The sequence below is a fragment of the Orcinus orca genome, chromosome 3 (assembly GCF_937001465.1).
Source record: "Orcinus orca chromosome 3, mOrcOrc1.1, whole genome shotgun sequence".
Classification (NCBI taxonomy): Eukaryota; Metazoa; Chordata; class Mammalia; order Artiodactyla; family Delphinidae; genus Orcinus; species Orcinus orca.
In genome coordinates, this window is record NC_064561.1 from 130,175,158 (window position 1) to 130,188,713 (window position 13,556).

A 13,556-nucleotide genomic window follows, 5' to 3' on the forward strand; every position below is an offset into this window, starting at 1 on the left:
CATTTAACTTACCACCAAATATAGACCTGTCGTTGAACACTACCCATTTATACAGAATCATGGTTCCTTCTGCAAAATCCTCAAAGAGAACAAAATAAATGGCATAAACAGAACACAGGGTCAAGGTCTCGTCTTTCTATATGATGCTGCCGTGACTTTGCATTTGGTGAGTAATGAGGCTCCCGCCCCCGTGAGGCAAGGCTGGTGATGGTCGCCCACATGGACCCACAGACTCTGGTGTCGACTAGGAGAGAGCATACAATTTGTGGACTACATGAAGTGTTTGTGAGCAGCAGACATTAGGCAAAACTGTGAGATATTCCAGAGGCCAGAATGAATGAGGAAATTGGGTAATACGACAGAACATTTCCCTGAAGAATGTGCCCCACTTCCTTTTATCCTGGTTCTAAAATGTTCAAACAGTCTAAAAGAATATAGAATAAAATGATACATCCTAACTTCTCATCTCTTCTGATTTTTACTCCCCTCCCCAGAGGTAGCCACTGTTTTTTTTTAGTGTGTAAACCTTTTATACCCAAGTATATGTATGTATTCAAGTGCGTATGGTTTTTTTAAGTAAATGGGTATTATAAACATTGTCCTGTCACTTAGCGATATGTCTTAGAGAATATAAATAGATAACCTAAATTCTTTTAAAATGTCGTGTCGTTCTCCCTTAGGTGGACATTTAGCTTTCTCTACTATAAACAGTACTGCAGTGAATATCCTTGTTTATGCTTCTTTGTGCACAGATGCAAGCATTTCTCCAGAAGAGAGGCTTACTGGTGAAATTTCTGGGTAGAATTTTATGTGTATTTTTCACATTGACAGATGTTGCCAAATTGCTTTCCTAAAAGAATACTGATTTTCATTCCCATCATCAGTGTATGAGAGGATTCATTTTTCCCATATCCTTGACAACTCTGTATATATTATCAATCTTGTTAATTTTTACCCATGTGGTGGATGAAGAGGAATGACTTAGTTGTTTTAATTTGTATTTCCTTGATTAGTAAGAGCTGAGCACGTTTCCCAACAAATGGACCCTTTTCTGTGAAATGTCTGTTCTTGTCCATTGCACCTTTTTTTTTTTTTCCCCTGTGGTGGTGGTATTTTATTTTCTCACAGCCACCCCATAAGGACATTAGGGAGATTTTCTGTTTCGGCTGAGATTCCCTCAGGGACCAGCGCTAGTGTTGGAATTAAGATGATAGGAACCAGTATCCTCTTGTATGTGCTCTGTGTTTCTTGATAGGACAGGGGTGCAGGGGCAGAGGCCTACAGCTTACAGTAGATGCACTTTATCATTTAGCTCAAACCTCCTCCTCATTTTTTTTTCCTTTGGTAAGTGTACCATCTTATATTATCCCAGGAAATATTTTTTTCAGATAGGAACTGAGGCATATTTTTTTCTCTTTTGACAAATGCCATGTAGTTAAACCTCTCAGCATAATTGGTCCTCTTTCAAAGATTTTTCGTGTGGAATATTTATAGTGAAATGTAAGTCTGTCTGGTATGTAAACAGAGTTAATTACAGCTATTATACTCTCCCTTACACTTCTCAGTGATTGCTTAGAATGTCATGTCTTGATATACTTTCAAGAAAATTGGAATTTAAAAACTCGTTTTGAAAAGAAGGCAGAAAAAAAAATGAGAGTTCTGTGGGATGGATAAAGTGCTTAATGTTCTTTTGGTGGGTAGAGTCAATAATATTACCTTTCCTGAGTAAAGAGAAAAACTATGTTTACCTGAATTTCATGTCTGTTGTTATTGCTTTTTTTTTTGGCTGAGTTCTTTTATTTTAGTTGTGTGTTGCCGTTGACTAGATAAAATAAATCAGAGATAGGCTCAATTAGTGCCATTTCTTAGATAGGCTGGAAAAATGTTCTTACCAAGGAAGTATAAGAAAAGGAAGAAATATCCAGAATCAATATTTCATCTGCAGATATGGTACTGATACTTGATAATTTTTTTTTTTTTTAAACACAGACTGCCTGGATTATCAGTCTGACTCCAGTCTGACTCCAGTCTGACTCTTTTGATACTTAAAAAAAAAAAAATTATTTATTTATTTTTGGCTGCGTTGGGTCTTAGTTGAGGCACGCGGGATATTTTGTTGCGGCGCGCGGGCTTCTCTCTAGTTGTGGCACGCGGGCTCCATATTTGCGGCACGCGGGCTCAGTTGCCCCGTGGCATGTTGGATCTTAGTTCCCCCACCAGGGATCGAACCCGTGTCCTCTGCATTGGAAGGCAGATTCTTAACCACTGGACCACCAGGGAGGTCCCTTGACAATGTTTTTTTAACTCTCTTTTTCCAGGTTACATCAGTCTGAGGGGAGAGGCTTGGAAAACTAAGGTGAGGGTGATGGTCACAAATAATTTTAAGCCTGAACACTTACCAGGCAGAATCATTAGGACCTCAACCTTTTCGTCTCTCTTCTACTCTCCAAGCTCTCTCCCTTTCTTTGGCCTGGTCCTGGTTGATGCCCATAGTCTCTGTGGAGACTCTCACCCTCTCAAATGTCTGTCCTGCTAGTGTCAGTGCTGATCTTTGTTTTGGAGCTGGTTGGCCTCCCCTGGGAGTTCCTGCCCACCAACTTCGTGACCTTGTGCCTACCTACTGATCCTTTTCACTCTGTTTCCTCGCCCATGTTACAGTTCCCTAAGTGAGGAACATCCCGATGGGTAGTCTAGATCTTTCTGTCCTTCTAATACTCTTGGTTTTAAGGAGATTTAGACAGCCAATCCCAAGGATGGGTTGAGGACATTTGAATGGCACCAAACAGTGCTACAGAATTTCACCTTTTTTATTAGCACCAAACCAGTGACCCAGGAAGACATCTAGGTGCCTCATTAACCTCCTGCTTCGGGAAGGGGGGTTACTACCAAACACAGTTCTCTTAGAGATGGGGATAGGGATGGAGGCAGAGTTTTAGAGACTCTGCCAATTGGTCCTCTTGGCCAGGAAATCCATAAATTCCTCAGGTACAAAAGACTCCCTGAGAGCTGAGTCTGCTCTGATGTTGCTTAGGAGGTGGTCATGCAAATTCAATCCCACTTCTGAAGATCTTCGGAAGCATTTTAAAAAAGGAAATTCTTCCACAAATGTGCTGACCTGATATTCCACTTAAATACCTAGAGTCTTAATTAAACCAATTTTTCAGCCATTTTCTAAAGCAATTCTCCAGGGATATCAATAGCTCTCCCTATTTTCTTTTTCTTTTTCTTTTTTTAGTTGCAGCATATGGACTTCTTAGTTGTGGCATGTGGACTTTTAGTTGTGGCATGCATGAGGGATCTAGTTCCCAGACCAGGAATCGAACCCAGGTCCCCAGCTTTGGGAGCACAGAGTCTTACCCACTGGACCACCAGGGAAGTCCTGCCCTCTCTATTTTCTGCAAATGATAATGAAGTCATGGAAACTGGACTTTATGGGAAACCTGATCATATCTCTAGTCCTAGCACAATCTCTCCTTCATCTTAACCTTTTACTCTGCATCACCAGAACTTGCATTAGGCCATCCTAGCTGTGTCAGTGCTTTTCACCATGGGCTTCCTCAGTCAAGAGCATTTATTGAGTATCCATGTGGCTGGGACCAATACCATAAGAAATTGAGTCTCTGCACTTAAAACCCTTGTAATGGAGTTGACCCTGTTGGTTCAGGTACAGGCTAGAATGTGGCCCCCAGGACATCAGAGGTCACAGGTTTTGTCAGTTCAAGCGTACACAGAGACCTCCAAGATAGGCTGCAGAGGTCCAGCATTTCAGGAGGGAGGTATATAGTGTAATCTTTCAGAGCATAGACTTTCAAGGCAGATAGACCTGGGTCCAAATTTTGGCTCCACCATCTGTTAGCTGTGTGCCCTTAGACAAATTTCTTAACCTCTTCACACCTTAGTTTCTTATTTTGTAAAAGAGGAGTGATAATGTAATACTTGCCTCACGTAGACTTGTGTTGAGGATTAGATTTAAGAAAGGCCTAGCACAGAGCCTGGAACACAGTAAGTGCCTAATAAATGATAGCCTTCATATAAAGTGGGCTACTGGCCTCTCCTTGGAATCTTCTTGTCCCAAGGAGGGCCCAAAGACAGAAATAACTGCAGAGATATAGAACATTTAGACTATACTAAGGGAGAGGTGTGTTTTTTTCTATTGAGAGACAATGACCCCTGATAGGAAAGGCTCAATTGAAGGCCTTGTTAAAAAACGAATTTGCTTTTTTCCCCTCAGGGCAATAAAAAATACTGAATCCACCTACTTTTAAGAACAGGGAACATAGCTCTTTACTCAGTAAATAACCTGAGAACAGATTTCTAGAAATTTAAGGGACCTCAGAGACCATCGGTATAATCTCTTTATTTAATAGATGAGACAGTTGAGGGCCAGAAATATAAACTGACTATGTCATAATTACCCTCCTTCACCATGAGAGACCATAGGAAGAGACCCTTCTAAGTCTAACACTAGCATTTTCCACTATACTGTGTGCCTAGTTGTTCAGTAAAACAAGAGGGAGAGGAAGAGAGAAAGAAGATATTGAGAAGAGAGAGAGAGAGAAGGAAAAGGAGTTAGAGCAGGGAGGGAGATTCACATAGAGGAAAGTACAGAGAGAGAATGAGGAAAGGAAGAAACAAGGTGGTTACTTCCAACAGCAATAGTTTCGCTAAATGTACATCATGTCGAGCTAAACTAAACTTTTTTTCTTCTTTGATGAGGTCTGTCATTCTAAATGAATGTCTGGATGAATGAGAGAATCTCATTACCAGTTGGGAGTCTATGGCAATAATTCAGATGAGAAATAATAATGACATGAACTAGGGTGGCAGTGATAGAGATGGTTCCAGAGGTTGGATTTGGGATATATGTCAGAGAGACAGAGATACATATTGCTGGATTGGATGATGGGAGGAAAGGAATGGAAGGGGAAAGAATGAGTCCAAAGTTTTTGACTCGAATAATTAGACAGATGGTGCTAACCATTTACTGAGATGGGGTAAGCCTTTGGACATGCTATATTTGATTTCCCAGGAAAAATTCTGAGTGCACAGTTGGCTATTTGAGTCAGGAGCTCCGCAGAGATCAAGGCTGAAGATATAAATTTGGGAGTTGTCAGTATAAAGCTATTTATGGGCCTGGATGAGATCATCCGTAGATGGAATGACTGTAGAAAGGAGAAGAACGCTGAGTCTAGAGTACTTCATCTTTTAGAGGGGCAGCAGAGGAAGGGGCTAGCACACGAGACCCAGGAGTAATTAGTGCAGGAAGTGCTAAAGATATGGGTTACATGAGTCTTAGCTAGTAGTTTTTTTTTTTTTTAATTAATTAATTAATTTATATTTATTTTTGGCTGCACTGGGTCTTCGTTGCTGCCCCTGGGCTATCTCCAGTTGTGGTGAGCGGGGGCTACTCTGTTGCGGTGTGCGGGCTTCTCATTGCAGTGGCTTCTCTTGTTGCGAAGCACGGGCTCCAGGCGCACGGGCTTCGGTAGTTGTGGCACACGGGCTCAGTAGTTGTGGCTCGCAGGCTCTAGAGCGTAGGCTCAGTAGTTGTGGTGCACGGGCTTAGTTGCTCTGCGGCATGTGGGATTTTCCTGGACCAGGGCTTGAACCCGTGTCCCCTGTACTGGCAGGCAGTTCTCAACCACTGTGACACTGGGGAGGTCCTCTTTTTTTTTTTTTTTTTTAAATTAAAAATTTTCTTTTTGGCTGTGGTGCATGCGGGATCTTAGTTCCCCAACCAGGAATTGGACCCGTGCTCCCTGCAGTGGAAGCTTGGAGTCTTAACCACTGGACTGTCAGGAAATTCCTTAGCTAGTAGTTTAATAGAATCGTTTCTAAGGGAAGAATGGAATATGGAAGAATGTGGGCTGGATTGAGGTACAGATAGGTGGGTTAGGACTGTGTGTACCAAAGTAGTGTCAAACAACGAACCAGTGGAAACTTGAAGAAGATCTGTAGGAGAGGACCTCGGGTCTTGCTCCTGTCTCATGAACCTGGTTAGAAAAAACCTCTCAAGTAGAAAGAATTTGGGTCAGACTTGCAGTGATACAAAGATGGAGAGATAGTTATCACATCAGATTGATTAGTAGGTGTTTTTTTTTTTTACATCTTTATTGGAGTGTAATTGCTTTACAATATTGTGTTAGTTTCACCTGTATAACAAAGTGAATCAGTTATATGTATACATATATCCCCATATCTCCTCCCTCTTGCATCTCCCTTCCTCCCACCCTCCCTATGCCACCCCTCTAGGTGGTCACAAAGCACTGAGCTGATCTCCCTGTGCTATGCGGTTGCTTCCCACTAGCTATCTGTTTTACATTTGGTAGTGTGTATATGTCCATGCCACTCTATCACTTCGTCCCAGCTTACCCTTCCCCCTCCCCGTGTCCTCAAGTCCATTCTCTACATCTGTGTGTTTATTCCTGTCCTGCCCCTAGGTTCTTCAGAACCAATTTTTTGCTTTTAGATTCCATATATATGTGTTAGCATACGGTATTTGTTTTTCTCTTTCTGACTTACTTCACTCTGTATGACAGACTCTAGGTGAAGGGATAAAGAAGATGTGGCACATATATACAATGGAATATTACTCAGCCATAAAAAGAAACGAAATTGAGTTGTTCAATAGTAATAGTAGTGAGGTGACTTGTAGGTTTGAAAGACACCGTGAGCCATAGTAGATGCTCTGTGTCTGTTGTGCTGAACCAAGCATGGCCTGTTGAGGTGCTGGCCTAGAATGGCAGCCTTGAGAGTGGAGGATTGGAGTCTAGAGACATTGGAAAAAGAAGTGGTGGCAGGATTTTATGACTTAAATAACTGGTTATAGGTGATGAGGGAGAGGAAAGAGGCCCAATTGATTCAAGGGTGCAATAATTAGATATGTTTTTAACTGTAGGAAGGAAGAGTAATTAAAAAAAAAAGCCAACATGAGCTAGTAACTCATTTTCTTTATCAGAACCATTAGTAACTCATAGTTTGAATTTATATAGTTGTTTCTGTATATTGAAGGGATGATAAAAATTTAGTAAAAATAATTATAGCAAATTGTCTCTTCCATCCTTAAAAGATTACTAATTAACCAATTAATGTGTTTCTGTTTGCATAAAGCTGAGAGCCGAAGCCAAACAGTATAATAAGATCAGTTCAGACATCCCTTTTTGATGGTTTGCCAGTTGAATATTGATACGACTGTATTTCTTTATGAGGTTGCTGATAATTTGAATTGCCCTGTGAGGGCCTGAGTTGTTTTGCAAAACCATTCTCTCCTGCTTAACTAAATGGCATTAATCTTACCTCTCCGAAAGCACTGACTTCTGGCCAAACAGAGATTTCTGTCTTATACTGAAGATGCTCTCAGCGATTGGGCTTGTGTGAGTGCCATGCCTGAAAGGCCTGCAGCTTTTTCTACCCTTCAGAGCCTTTGCTAGGCTCCTGGATGGTATGCGTGAAGTGGCAGGAGGTCTGTTCAACTTTCTTAAGGTAAAAACTCTTTCAAGCACTTATTTATATAAGCACTCATTTACATATAATTGCTTTCCTAATCCTACTTTGAACTCACGTTCAAATAAGGAATGAATGTTATTGCTTTAAAAAACTCTCAAATTTTGACTTCTCTGGTACTGCCTATGAAATCAGTCCAAGGTCATAAGTTTTACTATATATGTCATTTTGTGCTCTTTACACCTGACTTGCTTATATAAGAACATCAGCCACTTAAATTGAGAGAAGAGTTTTTATCTCTTCTTGCCAAGTTCTGAACATGATGCCATATATTTAGATTAGTTCAATAGGTATTAGAATAGTAGGAATTTAGAGCTGGAATGGAAATTTGATATTATCTTGTCTGCTTCCTTCCTTTTTCTGATGGAGGAAAAGAGGTGAAGTTATTTAGTCAAGTTCATACACTTCACAGATGACAGAGATGCTGTGGTCTCACTGCATCTTATCGGGTGGCACATGATTTCGGTTTGTCTTATTACTAGTGATGTTAACTTTGATCATTTGATAAAGGTGGTGTCTGTCTGGTTTTTCTCTTACAAAGTTACTAACTTTCTTTTTCTAATTAAGTATTTTTTTGGGAGTTACATTGAGACTATGAATATATTTCTTTCCTCATCAAACTTTTGTTAGCTATTTAAAATTTTTATTCATTGAGGTATCATTGATTTACAGTGTTATGTAAGTTTTAGGTATACAACATAGTGATTCACAGTTTTTAAAGATTATACTCCATTTATAAAATATTGGCTATATTCCCTGTGCTGTACAATATATCCTGTAGCCTATTTATTTTATACATAGTTTTTACCTCTTAATCCCCTACCCCTATTTTGTTCCTCCCTCCTTCCCTCTCCCCACGGGTAACCACTAGTTTGTTCTCCATGTTTGTGGGTCTGTTTCTTTTTTGTTATAGTCACTGGTTTGTTTTATTTTTTAGATTCCACATGTGAGTGATAACATACAGTATTTGTCTTTCTCTATCTGCCTTATATCACTAAGCATAATACCCTCCAGGTCCATCCATGTTGTTGCAAATGGCAAAATTTTGTTACTTTTTTATGGCTGAGTAGTATTACATTGTATATATGTACCACACCTTCTTTACCTGTTCATCTGTTAATGGACACTTAGGTTGCTTCCATATCTTGGCTATTGTAAATAATGCTGCTATAACATTGGGGTACATGTATCTTTTTGAATTAGTGTTTTCATTTTCTTTAGATATACCTAGGAGTGGAATTGCTCGGTCGTATGGCAGTTCTGTGTTTAGTTTTTCGAGGAACCTGAATACTGTTTCCCACAGTGGCTTCACCAAGTTACATTCCCACCAACAGTGTACAAGGGTTCCCTTTTCTCCACATCCTCACCAACATTTATTATTTGTGTTCTTTTTGATAATAGCCATTCTGACAGGTGTAGGATGATATCTCATTGTGGCTTTGATTTGCATTTCTCTGATGATTAGTGATGTTGAGAATCTTTTCATGTGCCTGTCGGCCACCTGCATTTCCTGTTTGGAAAAATGTCTATTCATGTCTTCTGCCCATTTTTTAACCGGGTTGTTTGTTTGTGTTTTGATATTGATTTGTATGAGCTGTTTATATATTTTGGGTATTAACCTCTTATCGATCATATCATTTGCATATATTTCTCCCATTCAGTAGGTTTTTTCATTTTGTTGATGGTTTCCTTTGCTGTGCAAAAGCTTTTAAGTTTAATTAGGCCCCATTTGCTTATTTTGCTTTTATTTCCTTTGCCTTAGGAGACAGATCTAAAAAAATATCGCTATGATTTATGCCAAAGAATGTTCTGCCTATGATTTCTTCTAGGAGTTTTATGGTTTTATGTCTTACATTTAGGCCTTTAATCCATTAAAAAATTTTTTAAATTTTTAAATAAATTTATTTATTTATCTGTCTTTTGGCTGTGTTGGGTCTTTGTTGCTGCGCACGGGCTTTCTCTAGTTGCGGTGAGTGGGGGCTACTCTTTGTTGAGGTGCATGGGCTTCTCATTGTGGTGGCTTTTCTTGTTGTGGAGCACGGGCTCTAGGTGCGCAGGCATCAGTAGTTGTGGCACATGGGCTCAGTAGTTGTGGCACATGGGCTCAGTAGTTGTGGATCGTGGGATCTCTAGAGTGCAGGTTCAGTAGTTGGGGCACAAGGGCTTAGTTGCTCCATGGCATCTTTAATCCATTTTGAGTTTATTTTTGTATATGGTGTGAAAAAGTGTCCTAATTTCATTCTTTTACATGAAGCTGTCTAGTTTTCCCAGCACCACTTATTGAAGAGACTGTCTTTTCTGCATTGTATATTCTTGCCTCTTTTGATGTAGACTAATTGACCATAAGTGTCTGGGCTCTCTATTCTGTTCCATTGATCTACATACACTTTTACCAGTATTATCCATTGATGTTTTGTGACTGAATTAATTATTACTATGATGAGTACCAAATGGTGATTTTTAAAATTCTATCATTCCTTCTATTAAGATTAGTTGGCATTAGTTCTATTAAGTAAGATTACTGTAAAGAAAAGTTTTCTCTTTCCCCATTTGGATTCCTATATTTCTTTGACTCATGGATTTCTTTTTTATTCAATGGCCTATAATCTATTTCTATTACTACTTATTTTGATATCCGAATTGTCCCAGATAGGCCAGGGGGAGGTACATCAAGCTGGGTTCTGTGTCTTTTTGACATGTCTCTATCATTTTATCTTCCTCATTTAAGTTTTAAATTGTGGCAAAATACATAAAACATCAAATTTACCATTTTAACAGTTTTTAAAGTGTGCCATTCAGTGGCATTAAGTACATTCATGATGTTGTGCAACCATCACCACTATCTAGTTGCAGAATATTTGCATCATCCCAAATGGAAACCCATACCCGTTAAAGCATTCACTCTCCACTCCCCCATCCCTCCAGTCCCTGCAACCAAAGATCTGCTGTCTGTCTCAACGGATTTGGATATTCTGGATATTTCAATTAATGAAATCATACAATATGTGGTCTTTTATGTCTAGCTTCTTCCATTTACCATAAGGTCTTCAAGATTCATTTATGTTGTATCATGTATCAGTACTTCATTTTTTTTTTTTTGGCTGCACTACATGGCTTGTGGGATCTTAGTTCTCTGACCAGGGATTGAACCCCAGGCCAAAGCAGTGAAAGTGCTGAGACCTAACCACTGGATGTCTGAGACCTAACCACTGGATGTCCAGGGAATTCTCAGTACTTCATTTTTTATGGTTGAATAATATTCCATTGTATGGATATGCCATTTTGTTTATTCGTTCATCTCTTGAAGAACATTTGTGTTGTTTTCACCTTTAGGCTAATATAAATAGTGCTACTATGAAAATTCTTACACAAGTTTTTGTTTGAGAACTTGTTTTTAATTATTTTAGGTGTATACTACCAGTAGAATTGCTGGATCATATGGTAATTATATGTTTTTAAAATTTTTTTTTTGTGGTACGCAGGCCTCTCACTGCTGTGGCCTCTCCTGTTGCGGAGCACAGGCTCCGGACGTGCAGGCTCAGCGGCCATGGCTCACGGGCTCAGCCGCTCCGCGGCATGTGGGATCTTCCCGGACCGGGGCATGAACCCGTGTCCCCTGCATCGGCAGGCGGACTCTCAACCACTGCGCCACCAGGGAAGCCTGGTAATTATATGTTTAACATGTTGATGAACCTCCAAACTGTTTTCCACAGTGGCTGTACAATTTTGCATTTCCGTCAGCAATATATGAGGCTTCCAATTTCTTCATATCCTTGCCAATACTTATTTTCCCTCTTTTGATTATAGCCATCCTAGTGAATGTGAAGTGGTATCTAATTACAGTTCGATTTGCATTTCCCTAATGACTAATGATGTTAAGCATCTTTTGCTGTGCTTGTTTGGCCCTTTATATATCTTATACGGAGAAATGACTATTCAGTCTGTTTTTATTTACTTTTTTTTTTTTTTTTTTTTTGCGGTATGCGGGCCTCTTACTGTTGTGGCCTCTCCCGTTGCGGAGCACAGGCTCCGGATGCACAGGCCCATCGGCCGTGGCTCACGGGCCCAGCTTCTCCGCGGCATGTGGGATCTTCCCGGACCGGGGCACGAACCCGTGTCCCCTGCATTGGCAGGCGGACTCCCAACCCCTGCGCCACCAGGGAAGCCCCAGTCCATTTTTAAATTGGGTTGTCTTTTTTGTTGTTGAGTTGCAGCAGTTCTTTATATATTCTGGATACTAGACCCTTATCAGATTTATGATTTTCAAATATCTTGTTCCATTCTGCCAGCTGTATTTTCATTCTTGACAGATACTCTCTTTGATGCACAAAATATTTAAAATTTTGATGAAATCCAATTTATCTGTTTTTTGTTGCTATGCTTTTGGTGTCATGTCTAAGAAACCATTGCCAAAAAAAAAAAGAAACCATTGCCAACGTCATGAAAATTTACCCTTATGTTTTCTCCTAAGAGTTTTATAGTTTTAGCTCTCACATTTAGGTCTTTGTTCCATTTTGTGTTAATTTTTTATATATGATGTGAGGTAGGGGTTTGATTCCATTCCTCTGCATGCAGATATTCAGTTCTCCTAAGTACCATTTGGTTATTTTTAATTTTTGAATTTTATTTTATTTATTTTTTATACAGCAGGTTCTTATTAGTTACCCATTTTATACATATTAGTGTATATGTGTCAACCCTAATCTCCCAATTCATGCCACCACGACCCCCGACCGCCAGCTCCTTTCCCCTCTTAGTGTCCATATGTTTGTTCTCTACATCTGTGTCTCTATTTCTGCCCTGCAAACCAGCTCATCTGTACCATTTTTCTAGGTTCCACGTATATGCATTAATATACAATATTTGTTTTTCTCTTTCTGACTTACTACACTCTGTGTGACAATCTCTAGATCCAACCATGTCTCTACAAATGACCCAATTTCATTCCTTTTTATGGCTGAGTAATATTCCATTGTATATATGTACCACATCTTCTTTATCCATTCATCTGCTGATGGGCATTTAGGTTGCTTCCATGACCTGGCTATTGTAAATAGTGCTGCAATGAACATTGGGGTGCATGTGTCTTTTTGAATTATGGTTTTCTCTGGATATATGCCCAGTAGTGCGATTGCTGGGTCATATGGTAATTCTATTTTTAGTTTTTTAAGGAACCTCCATACTGTTCTCCATAGTGGCTGTATCAATTTACGTTCCCACTAACAGTGCAAGAGGGTTCCCTTATCTCCACACCCTCTCCAGCATTTGTTGTTTGTAGATTTTCTGATGATGCCCATTCTAACTGGTGTGAGGTGATACCTCGTTGTAGTTTTGATTTGCATTTCTCTAATAATTAGTTATGTTGAGCAGCTTTTCATGTACTTCTTGGCCATCTGCATGTCTTTGGAGAAATATCTATTTAGGTCTTCTTCCCATTTTTTGACTGGGTTGTTTTTTTTTTTAATATTGAGCTGCATGAGCTGTTTATATATTTGGGAGATTAATCCTTTGTCCATTGATTTGTTTGCAAATATTCTTCTCCCATTCTGAGGGTTGTCTTTTCGTCTTGTTTGTAGTTTCCTTTACTTTGCAAAAGCTTTTAAGTTTCATTAGGTCCTATTTGTTTATTTTTGTTTTTATTTCCATTACTCTAGGAGGTGGATCAAAAAAGATCTTGCTGTGATTTATGTCAAAGAGTGTTCTTCCTGTGTTTTCCTCTAAGAGTTTAATAGTGTCGGGTCTTACATTTAGGTCTCTAATCCATTTTGAGTTTATTTTTGTGTATGGTGTTAGGGAGTGTTCTAATTTCATTCTTTTACATGTAGCTGTCCAGTTTTCCCAGCACCACTTATTGAAGAGGCTGTCTTTCTCCATGGTATATCCTTGCCTCCTTTGTCATAGATTAATTGACCGTAGGTGTGTGGGTTTATCTCTGGGCTTTCTATCCTGTTCCAGTGATCTATATTTCTGTTCTTGAAGGCGCCATTTGTTGAAGAGACTGTTCTCCCACTCCATCACATTCTTAGGCTTTAGAGTTTTATTCAGATTCTTTG